General features: G+C 51.6%; 1 protein-coding gene across 2 annotated transcripts in view; it reads left to right on the top strand.

Moving 5' to 3' along the window:
* GNG7 (G protein subunit gamma 7) overlaps positions 1 to 15,557 on the top strand; it is a 210,193-nt gene that overhangs the window by 136,553 nt on the left and 58,083 nt on the right. Inside the window, exon 3 of one of the 2 annotated variants that reach the window (XM_038773058.1) lies at positions 5,932 to 5,958. The exons of the other annotated variant lie outside the window; for it this stretch is intronic. The gene's annotated coding sequence lies outside the window, so the exon portion shown is untranslated. The remainder of the gene's footprint in view (positions 1 to 5,931; positions 5,959 to 15,557) is intronic. 2 annotated transcript variants of the gene reach the window in all.

A 15,557-nucleotide genomic window follows, 5' to 3' on the forward strand; every position in this document is an offset into this window, starting at 1 on the left:
CCTGTATCCCTCCAGTGCTTAGAACAGTGCTTTGCACATAGTAAGCGCATAACGAATACCATTATTATTATTATTATTATTATTATTATTATTATTATTATTATTATTGGCAGGGAATGTATCTACCACTTCTGTTGTATTGTACTCTCCCAAGCACTTAGTACAGTGCTCTGCACACAGTAAGTGCTCAGTAAATACCATTGATGATGATGAGGAGGAGGAGGATATTCTCTCCCATCACAGGTAATAAGGCAGCCTCTTCCAGGCCTTGGTCAACCATGTAAAACATCAACTTTTGGGGACTCCCGATCCCTGGGAAACCCGAAAACTGGCTTGTTTTCTCATAGCACATAAGATTTACTGCCAAAGAAGAAGACCTGAGTCGTCTTCCTGCGACGGGGTGGGACGCCCTGTAGAATTCAGGGGCTTGACTCATTGTGGGGGTTTTTCCATCACCCCCCTGAGGATCCAGGACAGCTGCCTCCCAAAGGGCTGTTGGTCTGTTCTGGGCTGGCAGCTGTCCGTGAGCGATGCGGATTGGAAAAACACATGGAAACAGAGGAGAGATGGATTTGCCCGGAGTATCCATGTGGGCTTTTTCCTAAAACACAAACTGCAGAGCCTCTGCCACCACAGAGTAGAGGAATCACTGTGTCCCTCCCACCCTGCCCTGAAAACACTTGTAAAACCACTAATTGGAGTTACACAGACTACCCCCTCCCCCACCATAGGATTGTTAAGTAATAGAGTGAATTTACCTTTATGCACAGTAAAGTCTAACATAGCACACTTCAGAAAACACCAATTCCCAGGACACAGTTTGCCCAGATCTGCAGGAGTCACAGTGGTTTGCCTCTGTAAAGGGCCGGCGGGCTGGAGGTGGGAGAGGGGGCGGCATTTGACGAGCTAAATTTAGCTCAAATTCAGCCAGAGGTTAATTTGTGGAAAAGGCTCGGAAGAGAGGAAAATAAAGAACCAGGCTCCTTGTCAGCAAGAGCTTTAAAGATTTATTGATAGTTTCTGTAATAGGCAAGCTAGCTCTGAAAGTAAAACCTTAAGTGGAAAGGGAGCAGTGAATTCTGGGGCGGGAAGAGGAAAAGTGGAGGCGGATGATTTGTATTTAAGGAGGCTCAGCACTCTGCTTTGTCCTGGATCCCAGGAGTTAGCCTAGATTCCCCCACCTCTCCTTTCATTCAGTTGTATTTATTGAGCATGTATTGTGTGCAGAGCACTGTACTAAGCGCTTGGGAATACAAATTGGCAACATATAGAGATGGTCCCTACCCAACAACGGGCTCACAGTCTAGAAGGGGGACAACAAAACAAAACAAGTAGACAGGTGTCAACACCATCAGAATAAATAGAATTGTAGCTATATACACAGGAGTCTCCTGACTCCTGACTCCACTGATGATGCACCGGGATACAGAGAGAGTGGAGTTGGAAGTTTATTTTTTTTAATGGCATTTGTTAAGTGTCAAACACTGTTGTGAGTTCTGGGGTAGATACAAGTAGATCAGGAGGGATTCAGTCCCTGTCGCACATGGGACTCACAGTCAAGTAGGAGGGAGATCAGATAAGCAGAAGAAGCAGCGTGGCTCAATGGAAAGAGCATGGGCTTTGGAGTCAGAGGTCATGGGTTCAAATCCCGGCTCCGTCAATTGTCAGCTGTGTGACTTTGGGCGAGTCACTTAACTTCTCTGTGCCTCAGTTACCTCATCTGGAAAATGGGGATTGAGCCCCCCGTGGGACAACCTAATCACCTTGTAACCTCCCCAGTGCTTAGAACAGTGCTTTGCACATAGTAAGCATTTAATCAATGCCATCAGTATTATTATTATATTGAACCCCCATTTTGCAGTTGAGGAAACTGAGGCCTAGAGAAGTGAAGCGAATTGCCCAAGGTCACAGCAGGCACGTGGCAGCACCGAGATTAGAACCCAGGTCCTTTGGCTCCCAGGCCCGTCCTCTACTAGACCATGCTCCTCCCTCGTGCTGTTTCTCTCCTACTCCTGCCCTGGGTGCAAGGGACTGGGATATGTGCATTCCCATTTAAAAAAAGCATTCTTCAGTCATCTCCCCACTCCTCAAAAACCTCTGTCCACCTCCACATCAAACTCCTGGCCATCGGCTTCAAGACACTCACTTAGCTCTCCCCCTCCTATCTTACCTCACTGATGGCTTACTACAACCCAACCCACACACTCCACTGCTCAGTCTCATCTATCTCACCACCAACCCCTTATCCACATCCTCCCTCTGGCTGGAACTCCCTCCCCCTTCATAACTCACAGGCTACTCCCCCGCCTCCCCTATCTTCAAAACTCTACTAAAATCACACCCCCTCCAAGAAGCCCTCCCTGACTAATCCCTCACTTTCCTATCCTATTCACACTCCCTTCTGTGTCACCCATGCACTTGGATCTGTACCCCTTAAACACTTTGATTTTCATCCCACCCCCACCACACGTAATGTACAGATCCTTATATTCCGTTGCTTCCCCTATCTGTAATTCATTTTAATACCTGACTCCTCCCTAGACTGTAAGCTTCTTATGGGCAGAGATTGGATCTGCCAACTCTGTTGCATTGTACTCTCCCAAGTGCTTAGTCCAGTGCTCTGCACACAGTAAGCACTCAATAAATACCATTAACTGATTAGTTGATTGATTTCACCTTACCTCATGGTCATCCCCAGGAGGGTCTGACAGGGGACAGGACAAAAACTTACCTCTGTAAACTCACTGTGGGCAGGGAACGTGTCTCCCGACTCCATTATAATGTACTCTCCCAAGTGCTTAGTACAGTACTCTGTGCACAGTAAGTGCTCAGTAAATATGATCGATTGAGTGAGGATGTCGAGAGAGGAAAATTGAGGCGTGGGGGGAGTACAGGGCACCTTTTCACTTCTTTCCGTACATATGTATTAGGCCTCGCAATTTTTCTTTTTTGATTTGTGCAAAATCTGAGGCCTCGAGGCCCTAAGTGAAGTGTAGGCTCCTTGTGGGGAAGAAGTATGTCTTGTGTTTCTGTTGCTCTTCCCAAGTGCTCAGTATAGTGCATTGCATTCAGTAGGTACTCAGTAGGTTACCAATCAATCAATCGTATTTATTGAGCGCTTACTGTGTGCAGAGCACTGTACTAAGCGCTTGGGAAGTACAAGTTGGCAACATATAGAGACAGTCCCTACCCAACAGTGGGCTCACAGTCTAAAAGGGGGAGACAGAGAACAAAACCAAACATACTAACAAAATAAAATAAATAGAATAGATATGTACAAGTAAAATAAATAAATAAATAGAGTAATAAATATGTACAAACATATATACATATATACAGGTGCTGTGGGGAAGGGAAGGAGGTAAGATGGGGGGGATGGAGAGGGGGACGAGGGGAGAAGAAGGAAGGGGATCAGTCTGGGAAGGCTTCCTGGAGGAGGTGAGTTCTCAGTAGGGCCTTGAAGGGAGGAAGAGAGCTAGCTTGGCGGATGTGCAGAGGGAGGGCATTCCAGGCCCGGGGGATGACGTGGGCCGGGGGTCGATGGCGGGACAGGCGAGAACGAGGCACGGTGAGGAGATTAGCGGCAGAGGAGCGGAGGGTGCGGGGTGGGCTGTAGAAGGAGAGAAGGGAGGTGAGGTAGGAGGGGGCGAGGTGATGGAGAGCCTTGAAGCCAAGGGTGAGGAGTTTCTGCCTGATGCGCAGTTTCTGCCTGATACCACCATCACCACCACTACTAATCCTACCCCTCCTCCTGTTACCGCTACTACTCCCTCCTTATTATTTCCCATTGGCTCAGAGATGCAAAGGAAGCAGTTTAATGCATCTGGGTGTTTTCTAAGACTGCAGCTTCCAGTGCTGTAGAGTAACTGCAAAGGAATCCTGAGTTCTTCTGTACCCTCAAGGCAACTCTGTGGTGTGGAGGGGCTGAGGGGGCGAAAAAACAAAGTTACCCTCCCACATTTTCAGGGACCTGGGAGATGAAGTGATTTATCCTGAGGCAATAAAGAATCAGGGAGGAAGCCCACACCCAAGGCCCAGATGACCTGGCCTCTGGGTAATAATATTAAATAATAAATATGGTACTTTTTAAGCACTTATTATGTGCCAGGCACTGTACTAAGCACTGGGGGGATACAAGCAAATCGGGTTGGACACAGCCCCTGTCCCACATCGGGCTCACAGTCTTAATCCCCATTTTACAGATGAGGTAACTGAGACCCAGAGAAGTGAAGTGACGGTCACACAGCAGACAAGAGGTGGAGCTGGGATTAGAACCCAGGTCCTTCTCACTCCCAGGCCCGTGCTTCCCAGTCAGCTCTGTCCAGACCCCGACAGGAGGAACTCCTGAGAAGCATGGGGTAGTGGAGATGCCAGGAGTTCGTCTCTAGACTTGTAAGCTCGTTGTGGGCAGGGAATGTGTCTGTTCAGTGTTGTATCGTAATCTCCCAAGCACTTAGTACAGTGCTCTGCACCCAGTAAGCGTTCAGTAAATACAATCAACTGACTGACTCTGCCAGCAGCCCCGATGCTTGTAGCAGGAGGGCAGCCCCGAGACCTGACAAGCTACTAGACAGAGTCCGGGCAGGACCACGTGAGGCCCGGTGGGTTTCAGAACAGGATTTTGTGCCAAAGAATTTTCAGTGCATTGGAAACATGTCATTAACCTGGCCCCGGGGGTGACTTTTCCCGGCTTCCCTTCTCTTCCCCCAGCCCCATCCCAAGGGGGCTAATCATGAGATTTAAATTTCCTGTCCCTTTCATCTCCCCCACCCAGGGCAGGCCAACGGCAGATCAGTTCGCTTCCTGCCGTGCGGTACCTGTCAGTTATTCCACTTTAGGTTAATTGGTTTTAGCCAGAGGTTGCGTCTCTCTCTCCACCTCGGCTTGCCCCCGCACGTGGCTTACAAAATCACTAGAAACCAGAGGTGGAAAAACCCAGAGCCATATGCTTTCTGATCTACTCTCGATTTTTTATTTATTTACTTTTTTTAAGTTGCTACATTTAGGGGGGTTGGACTCTGACCATCATGAAGCTCAGGACCCAAGCGATGGTCAGTGGAAGAATACAAGTTGAGTGAGGGAATTTTTACTTCAACAGAGGAGGAACAAACATATCTCCTCCTCACAAACATATCTCCTCCTCTACCCCTCTTCACCCCGCAGTGGATAGTCATCTGAAATCTTCTGGCGATTACCCTTCTGCTGTGAGGCTAAAGGAATTTGCTACCTTGCCCCACAGATTCTTGGGGCACACACTTTGCCTGTGTTTTGGCACCCGCTTGTGTGGCAGTGACTTTGCCCATTGCGTTTGTGGGCAGAGCTGCCCCCAGGGTAAATAGGCAAGTTTTCCCAAACATTTGGGAGCTGCCACACCCTTCGGGACAGAAGAGCGCCCTCCCCTTCTGCCGCCCCCCCCCCCCCCCCCCCCCCCCCCCGCCCTTTCCCCGGCTCCTTAGAGAGGGAGAGGATTGAAGGAGAGAGAGAGGTGCTCTTGAAGCAGCTGGCGACACATCCCATTTGTCGCTGGGAACTTGTCCTCCTCCTCCCTTGTCTCCACCTCTCCCTGTGCTGGAATGCCGACATCTAGCAGGGCGCGAATGCATCCTAAAACCATACCAGGTGATGGGGAAGAGGCCCTCCTGGAGGGGGCAGGTAGGGGCAAGAGCTGATATGCAGCAGCCCCTCACACCCCGCTCGGCATATGCCGGTCTGCACAAGGGGAAGGCCAGCCAAGCGAGGCCGGCCCATAGGGGCAGCAAAGACTGAGCCCCCCTTGCCCCCCCACCTCGCCTCGTCATAGAAGAGTGAGCCTTGGGGTGACACTGATTCACCTGTCGTGAAGAAAAGGAGATGCATTAGTCACTCCCAAGCTGGAGAATCCTTTGAAAGTCAAGTGTGCTTACCTTCTTTCTCTTCCCTTTTTCTTTGTAGGGGGATTCCTGGGCCTAGAGAGAAAAGGTATGTAACTCTGTATCCTACCTTATGCTCATTTGAGCCTTTTCTTGGGAAATGGAACCCACTAAACGTTACCTGAGCCGATCGGCCTCCTGGGAGAGTTTTAGGTGTTAACAGCAGAGGAGCCAGCTCCGTGGGGAGGGTGACGATGGAGGTTGGAGCTGCCAAATCTCCCGGTTCCCAGCTGGGGGTGAAGCCGCTGTTCCCGCCCCCAGACCTGTCTGGGCCGGGCTCCCGGCTTCTCTCCCCCGCAGGGCTCCAACGAGACCTCCAGAGCTTTCAAGCGGGGCCTGAGAGACCCCAGATGGTGTCTTACTGATCCGTTCAGCCACCTGCCCTTCCCAAACCTTGTCCACTTGCTCCTCCATTACAAACCTTGTCCAGTTGATCCTCTTGCCGGCCCCCAACCCAAGTGAAAAATTGAGCCCTCTGGTTAAGAAGGGTGAATTGAGAGTGAATGGGAGATCCGAACCTTGTCATTCCAGAGGACTTGAGTGTAAACGCACGATTAGGAGGACCTAACGTGCAGCCTTTCGGCCCGATCCCACTGCCCACCTCCCAGCCTGATGCAGTAATACAGTTCGGGTTAGGTAGGTTCGGATCCCTGCTTGATCCAGCCTCGTCAACCAGACCGTCGTTAGGTGAGCCAGAGACTGCGCCTGGGTGGCCATTTCAGACTGAAGCAGCTTTTTCCATTCTCCTGGCACCCTAGGGTGCATGTTAGGAGCACCATGAGTCAGCCCAGCGTGGATTTTAGAAGGGACTCCCAACCCCAAGAGCAGTTCACAGCTGAGGAATCCTTCTCCTCTGCAAATTTCTGCTCTGTGGAAGTCGGGCCTGTCCTGTTTTGAACTAAGCATAATCTGCTTTTTACAAGTCCTCTTTCGGCCCCTTTGGGAAGCCTCTCCCCTTGCCCCGGGGGGGCCTACCCATCCATACCGGGATCCAGACCTCAAAGAGTTGGCTGAGTTTGCTTTGTGCAGCCACTTCTTGAATCTCACTCATGTCATAAGGTAGTCCTCAGCAGCCACTTTTTTCAGGTGGTTGTCTGCAGTCCTCCCGTGGTTCTTCCTGTTGTCACAGTCTCTCAGCACCATTAATTCCTCCAAACGATGACACTCTTCGGCTTGAGCGTGTTGCTACAAATTTGCTTCTCGAGGGCTGGGATCTGATTTCGTTGAAGATAAGTGTCTCATTGTCTGCAGCTCCAAAAGGCGCTTAAGGATGATGGATCTGATCCACCCAGAGAATTTCGTCCTGTGCCCCAAAAATCCCCCGTGCTTCAACAGTTTCCCAGACCAGCCCCTCACGAAGCCAGCAGTTTTTGTACAGGGCTCGGGTTGCTCGCTCGGTTACTCATGCAAGGCCCTAGGCCGCCTCGTCGGTCATGCATCTAGCCCAGGGAAAGTCAGTCTGAGGAAATACCCTCACCACCCTGGTCAGAGAAGCAGTGTGGCTCAGTGGAAAGAGCACGGGCTTGGGAGTCAGAGGTCATGAGTTCTAATCCCAGCTCCACCACTTGTCAGCTGTGTGACTTTGGGCAAGTCACTTAACTTCTCTGTGCCTCAGTTACCTCATCTGTAAAATGGGGGTTAAGACTGTGAGCCCCACGTGGGACAACCTGATCACCTTGTATCCCCCCCACCCCCCTAGCTCTTAGAACAGTGATTCGAACATAGTAAGCACTTAACAAATACCATCATTATTATTATTATTTGGAGGCCCCTTTTTTTCTCACCAGCACACTCTGGGATTTGCCCCGGTACCCTTTTGTCCCCGTCGTTTCTTCCCCACCAGTGGTCCTAAGAACCCAAGAGAGTCTTTGATCCATTCAATGAACCCATTTGTGAAGGACCCGGCAGCCTGAGTTTACACAGCTTCTCTTTCCTCCTCCTCCTCCCGCTCCCCGCGTTAGTTCTCATCCCGACCGAGAGATCTGCCCTAGCCAAGGGCCTCCTGGCTATCGAGATTTTGGTGCAGGCCCCGGCTTTTGGGTTGAAAGTCGGCACTGTTGGCCTTGCTGTCTGCCTGGGGATGCGACACAGAGCAAGGTATTCCGGTTTTCGGCTCCTGTTTCTTCTGGCATCGATTTCTCCATGAGAAAGCCTTTCAGAAAAAAGCCCTGGGGCTAGCTCTGGGCCCTACCGAAGAACATAACACAGGACCATAAACCAGGCCATCCTGCTACCTGAGCAGCCCAGGATTCTGTTCTCAACATTGTTGGGGTGGCCCGCCCAGCTCCCCATCCTCACCAAACCCCCTGACTTTCCCCTTTCCCTCCAGGGACTCATCGAGGGAGCTCTCCAAGCCCCGCTTGAACCTTCCAATAACTGTAGCTTACCTGTTGGTCAATCATAAGAACCTCACACTCCGAGACAGGCCCACAGTCCATCCCTCCCTCCCTGTAGTCAGTCTCGGACAGTGGCACCAAGATGCCCGGAGGAACTGGCTGCCGACTGCCCTCCAGGACATCTGTCCTCATGGGTTAATCCCTGGAACTTTTCCCCACCCCTCTCTAACATTTCCTTGAGTGCCCCGCCACAGACCTCTCTCCTGGGGATCATTCCAAATTCCTCTCAAACATGGACGAAGAGGGGTCGGAGATATCTGCAGACTCAACCCCGTGACCGTTGGGAAGCGAGATGTGGCTCGCTTGAGCTCACAGACACCGACGGTAAGGACTAGGCAGCCTAAAGGCTCGTAAGGCAACAGCCCCAAGCCACTCCGACATGGCCAGGGTCACCTGAGAACCCCACACCCCATCACTGTCCCTGATAACGGTAGGGCGAGGCGGAGACGGGTTTCCCCCCGCCGGCGGCCAGGGTGCCCAGGCCCACGGGCTGCCACGTTTCCTCTTTCCATCGTGGCCTAGAGCTCTTGGGCCCAGGGCATTAGGCATCGGCAGTGAAACTCCCGCTCCACCCAGGACTTTGTTTCTCTTCTGCATTAGGAAGAAGCAGCGTAATGGAATCACAGAGGAAAAGGGGATGTTAGCTGGAGCAAAACCGCACATATTTGATCTCATTGGTAGAAATTCCATGCCGGCCATCTAGACCACATCTTGGTTCCCAGATCAGCTGAGGTTAAAGCCCACCCTCCCTAAGAGCTTCCCCTCTGCCCCCCAGCCCCTTTCCCCCGCCCAGCAAGACGTCGTGGTGCTTCTCCTCTTGTGTATGTGCCTCCCCTAGGGTCAGTACACCTGCCTTGATTTGAACCTGGCCTGTTTTTCCACCCTGAGACGTTTGTTATTGTTTTTTCTCTCTCACCCTCTCTCTCTCTTTCTCTCTCTCACACCCACACCAACGTCAGAGTCCCCTGTTGGCAGGGCGACGGGGCCCATTTTCTTCACCAGCCAAAAATTGGCTGCAAGCAGAGGGAACCTTTTGCCTGCTTGCCAGTTGCTTGCAGAGAGTGTGCATTTTGCACAAAGGTCAAAAGGAAAACGTTCTTGGCCACTGGCTACCTTGAGCTTTTTCGCTCTGACCCTACCTCCAGAGGGGCAGCTAAATTCAAATGCTGAAATACCTTGTCCTCCTCCTCCTCCAGTTCCTTTGGAGTCAGGAGATGGTTTGAAATTTAAACTGAAACACCCTTAGTGTTTACTAGGGCATAGCACCTTCTGGTCTCTATTGTACTGCTCCAAAACACTGTGTTTGGAAACGCTGTTGACATTGATCTCAATTCAAAATATTTGCGTCACAAACCAGATCAATGGAACTGGGTTATAAATGTCAGCTTGCTGTTTTGGAGAAGGACCAACGTGTTCTGTCTTTTTTAACGTGAAGCGATTGCTCAAAAAAACAATAGAAATTGTATTTGAGCGCCTTGACCAAGATTAGATAGTCCCTTTGAACTCCAGCTCGCCAGGCAGAGTGGGAGCTCAGCTTGTTTATGCTGGAGTTGCCAGCAGGACTGTGGTAGTCTTGAAGCACCTTCAGTCATTAGGGCCATTGAAGTATTCATTTTATGTGTCCTACATACCTGTTTTCAGGGAAAGCAAGCCCCTCACCCCCCACCCCGGTGTCTGTTCTTAGGTGACATCAGATCTCAGCTAGGCCTGCCATAATCCAGAACTGTCCTTTGGGGTGGCAAGGGTCCAGCTCACTCTGATTTTTTTTTCTCGGTGGCATCTCAGATTTCTGCTCTTTGGGACTCCGACTGTGAAACTGGCTCCCCGTTGTTTCTCACACAAAAAAAACAGAAAGCTCCTGGCCATCGGTCTCAAAGTTCTCCTGCTGCTGACTTCCTGATATTCTCAGCTCTCTTCTCCTTCTGCCTCAGCTCAGTCAAACTCTTCGCTCCTTCCAAGCAACCACCCTCACCACCCCTGGCTCTCAATTCTCTCACCTCTGACCTGTGGTTCCCCACCGTTCTTCCCCCAACCTGGAGTGCCCTCCCTTTTTGGTTTCCCCCACCATGTCCTCCTTCACCATCAAAGCTCTCCTCCAAAGCCCCCTCCTCCAGGAGGCCTTCCCCTATTGCTCCCCCACCTTCCCGGCCACGCCGTCCCCTCATCCATCTCAGCGCTTGTGTCCGGGGTCTGTTTAGTTATTTCTCACTCAGCCGTTTGCTCACTTGCATGCTGTGGCTATTGTTTTTATCTCTTCTTGTACTCTTATAGCTAGTGTACGTTAGGCCATTTGTAGCCACTTGCCTTCCCCATTAGATAGTTAGCAACCCTTATTTTTGTAATGAAAGGAGAGCCAGGGCTCAAATGATTATATAATTTAGCACTTTCAATTTGTAGCGACTTTGAAGGCAAAGGGTGATCGTTGTTCTTATTACCAGTGACAGTAGTGCTGCTGAGTATTTCTAGCGTAATCTCATTTGAAAGAGCAGCCTACTAGTGTTACATGTTTATAACATCTAAAGTGTTTGCAAATCTAAAACACAGATTGAATTTCCTTTCGTAAGTGAAATGCCAAGTCCAGAAGTGCCAGAGCTGTATGAGCTGCAAATTCCAGAGGTGACAGAGGGCTGAGTACAATCTTCTGCACCCATTCGCCACTCAGTTTAGTGCTCTGCATTCAGTACAGTGCAGTGCTCTGCACCCAGTCTGGCACTCAGTACAGTGCGGTGCCCTGCACCCAGTCAGCACTCCATACTGTGCTGTATTCTGCACCCAGTCGGCATTCAGTACAGTGCGGTATTCTGCACCCAGTCGGCATTCAGTACAGTGCAGTGCTCTGCACCCCGTCGGCACTCAGTACAGTGTGGTGCTCTGTACCCAGTTGGCACTCAGTACAGTCCTGTGCTCTGCGTCCAGCACACTGCGGGGCTCTGCACCCATTTGGCACTCAGTTCAATGCGGTGCTCTGCACCCAGTCAGCACTCAGTTCAGTGCAGTGTTCTGCCCCCAGTTGGCACTCAGTTAAGTGCGATGCTCTGCATCCACTACAGTGTGGTGCTCTGCACCCAGTTGGCACTCAGTACTGTGCAGTGCTGTGCACCCAGTAGGTCCAAAGTACAGTACTGTATTCTGCACCCAGTCGGCACTCAGTTCAGCGTGGTGCTCTGCATCCAGTAAAGTGCAGTGTTCTGCACCCAGTCGGCACTCAAGAAATGCTGTTGATAGTGAATAGGAACCTTAGACTTCCCAACGTAATGTAAGCAGAAATAGAATTTTGCTCTTCAAGATTGAGGAATCTGAGGCTGGCTGGGTGAGGCCCCAACAGAACTATTCTGAAGGCCTGAAAGTGCAATTCCTCCTCAGCAAAGGTTAGGTAGGCGTGTCCCAAGCTCTCTGGCTTCTGTTTTTACAACAAAGGAGCCAAATGAATGGCAGGAGCCTGGTTGCCTCATCGACTCCCCAGACCCCATGTTTACCCCACAAATATGGATCCTCCGGCAACCAGTGTTTTCCGGTCCGTGAGACATTGTGATCTCAGAGGCGCCCAAGCCCACTGTGGAGTCGGAGGTGGAGTAGGGGCTGGGGGGGCGACATGGTAGAGTCTGGCCGTGAGAATCAGCTTGGCCTAGTGGATAGAGCACAGGTCTGGGAGTCAGAAGGACCTGGGTTCTAGCCCAGCTCCACTACTTGTCTGCTGTGTGACCTTGGGCAAGTCACTTCCCGTCTCTTTGCCGCATTTCCCTCCTCTGTAAAAAAAAAAAACGGGGATTAAGACTGTAAATCCCATGTGGAACATGGACTGTGTCCAACCTGATTACCTTGTATCTACCCCAGAACTTAGAACAGTGCCTGGCACATAGTAAGCTCTTAACAAATACCATTTTTTTTTTTACAAAAAAGGTAGAACGGGTTTTCTTTTCCACTGGGGAACCGTGGAGTCCATCTGGGAGAAATTCCAGGCTGGGCCAGCCCTGCCTGCCATCTCCCAAAAAAGAACAGCCTTCTCCAGTGCACCGACTTCTTGGTACTTTCCAAGAAAAAACCCTGTTCCTAGTCTTGCATGGTGCGCTGGCTGCTAATCGAAGACCTCAGCATAAGCTCGGTGACATGCACAGTGAAGACTTTGCCCTGTCTTTCTTGTTCAGCTCCCGACTGGAGCCTCATTTGGGTTGTATTTGAAGTCACCCCCATAAATCCTTAGCTAACCTCTTGAACCTGTGCCAAGCCATTGTGACTTCCTGTAAAACCAGAGGAGGGCGGGACGGAGGTGGGGGGAAGGGTAGCGGTGGGGGAGAGAAGGGGAGAGATGCACGGGACCTTCAGCCTCCCCACGACTGTCCGCAGTCCAGAGGTGCCGCCACCCAGTGTAGGAGTTTGCTTCCTGGGGTGGCAAATCCTCACATGATTCTTCAGTCATCTCCCTCCCCACGAGAGCCCAGGCTCCAGCAGCCAAACAGCCCCACAGGCTCCGGAGTCAGAGGCTGGCCTTTTCTGGCTGTCGCGTAATTACTTTTAATGAGCCGAACAAGTGCGCAGGAGTCATGAGCAGCCGGTTGGGCGGTAGGGTGAGCTGGCTTCTGAAACAAGCCTCTTCATTCTTACAGTGCCGGGCCCTGATTGCCAGCCTGAGGCCCAGCTTTGATGGCCCATCTATTTTTGAGTTTCTCGTGGACATGTCATTCAGTCACCCCGCCACCCCCCCCAAGCCCCTTTCCAGATAATCCATAAAAAGTCACACTTTCTAGTGGTAGAATAAAGGGGCCAGCAGGGGGAAGATAGGGTGGGGGTTGGGGGACGGGTCGTAAGAGTCACAAGACCTTGTTTTATTGCTGGTTTTGATTTGGGGATTTCTGCACTGCCAAAGAAAAGGCGTTATTTCGGTTCTCGTGCAATTCGGTCACTGCCAAAGGTCATGGGGCAGCGTGCTCCGATATGCTTGCGACGGACGGCGTGGATGTCATCGCACTGGGTGGCAGGGGGAGGGGGTCTCATCATTTGGCCCCTTCAGAGCGAGCAACTGAAATCTTTCCTGTGGTCCTTATCTCCGCTAGGTAAGGTTCATTTAGGAGCTTAGCCTTGGGGGCATGTCGGGAGACGGAAATGGCCTCTGGACATCCATTATAAACTAGCTCTCCTGTTCTGCCATAGAGAGTCAAAGCAGGACCTTTGGGAGGTGATGCTTGGCCAAGTAATCATCTACCACCTGCTCTTTCTGGGAAAGCGTACGTTGGTTCATTTTGTCTTCGGCTCTTTCCAAGATCATGGGTCATCCTGGAAAGTTTGGGTATCTTTCAGCATCAACAGTATCGACCGAATGACTGCCCTGGGTGGCAGCACCATCCTAGACACTTGAGGAATGGCCAAGAGAAGTACGAGTCACGACCCCTGCATCTCGAGATGCTTACAGTCTAATGGGAGAGAGAGGAGACACAGTTTGACGAATATACCACTGTTGACTAGGATCGGGAGAGTCGACATGAAGACTAGATACCAAAGAATGACAGGGATCGGTAAACCAGTAAATGGGCAGATGAGGATGATGATGACGATGAGGAGGAGGATGGTGATGAGGATGATGGAGTCTCCCATCGAGAACGACAAGTGACCCTCAAATCCTAAGACTTCAGGACTGAGAATCTGTGCTCTGTGGTCCTCCCCAGCCGTGCCAGCCGGCCATTTTTTCAGGATTCCCTTCGGGCCCGTCCGTCCACCTCGTGGAATGCCCAGGGTGGGTCTTTGGTCAGAAGCCTCCAGCCCTGATGGCGTAGCCCCAGTAGGCATTCTCCTACCCGCAGGACTGGGGCTCGAATCCTGGGCTCCTGATTCCCAGAACCATTCTCTTTCCGCCAATCTGACAGCAGGGCTTCAGGCAGGCATGTTGGTCAGTGTGGAAATGGCTGGGGGGGTGGCATGACCGGAGATGGTGAGGAGATGAATTGAGGAAGGCCTCCTGGAGGAGGTGACTTTTTAGGAGGCCTTTGATGGAGGGGAAAGACATGGATGGGTGGGTCAGTAGTCTTCGCTGGGTGGAGCAAATCGTCATGAGAAAACTCTCCCTACTCAGGACAGGTCCATTCAGACTTCGCTTGCACCACCTAAATCAGGTTGGAAAAAGGGAGGGAGTAAAGCTAACGGTTGGAATGTTTGGCCCAAACCTGCAAAAATTGTTCCGTGGCCTGGAAACATTTTTTCCCTGTGTCCTGGCCAGACCCCCCCCCCCCCGCCCCCACACCCCTCTCTGAGCGAGGCACTGACCAGAGGAGAGATGCAGCAAGATCTGAAACCTCTCCGAATCTCCCCTGATCCCTGAAATCCGGGCCGACATGGAACCAGTCACCTGTTTGACGAGGCTGAGACTTGATCGGCCCGGCTCCCAACCTCTGGGGGTGGAGGATCGGTAGACATTTACCAAAAGGCCGGTTATTACGCAGCGAATAGGATGGGCCTTCTCAGTGACCCCTTCAGCTCGAAGCTTGGCTTTCATTGAGTCCCGAAGGCACAGAGGGGAGGTGGGAGCAAGCAGCTCGGAGTGTGGAGGAACAGGAACCGGCTGGCCCTTCTGGGCAAGTGCAACTCCCTTTGGCTTTTCCCTTTCCCTCATCGAAGCCACTGAAACGGATCATCCAGCTGAAGGGACCTCTCCGTCTCCTGCGTTGATGCTCCTTGTGGTTTTCAAAGGGCTCCACACCCACCTACCTGGAGTCACGTTCAGGGTTTCTGCCTAAGAACTCCCAATGCCCCCTTTCCCTGCTCCCCTGCTTGATGCGGGTGGTGCTTCCCCCCTCCCCATCCTCTCAAATTCTTGCTTGAGGGCCTCCCAGAGCGGGCTGGTGCTGCCGGGCCAGTGGCCAGCCATCAAGGAAACTGTCATCTTCTGGCGGGCGGCTGGCCCGGCTGTCTCATCCGTCACGCCTTGCTAACATCTGCGGCCTCCCCGACCTCTTTTTGCCGTGGTTATGGTCGTTTCTTCAAATGGGACGGTTCCAGTGGGGACCTGCAGGATGATGTAAGCCGAGTTGCCCGTCTGGATTTAGGATGGGACATTTATCTCTTGTGGTTTTGTTTTTTCCAAGAAAACCGTAATTAAGCACTCCCATGAAGAAGGGTCGGAACCGAGTGAATAACAAACTTGGGCCGGTTTCTCTAGCCCGTGAGGATTCTTTTGTTGAAGTGTGTGGGGCAGGAGGTGGCGAAAGGTAGCGTATGGGCTGTTCGGGCCGGACAGGGAATAGAGAGGCCTAGGCACTTTGGG

Source organism: Tachyglossus aculeatus, chromosome X1 (genome assembly GCF_015852505.1).
Source record: "Tachyglossus aculeatus isolate mTacAcu1 chromosome X1, mTacAcu1.pri, whole genome shotgun sequence".
NCBI classification, from domain to species: Eukaryota; Metazoa; Chordata; class Mammalia; order Monotremata; family Tachyglossidae; genus Tachyglossus; species Tachyglossus aculeatus.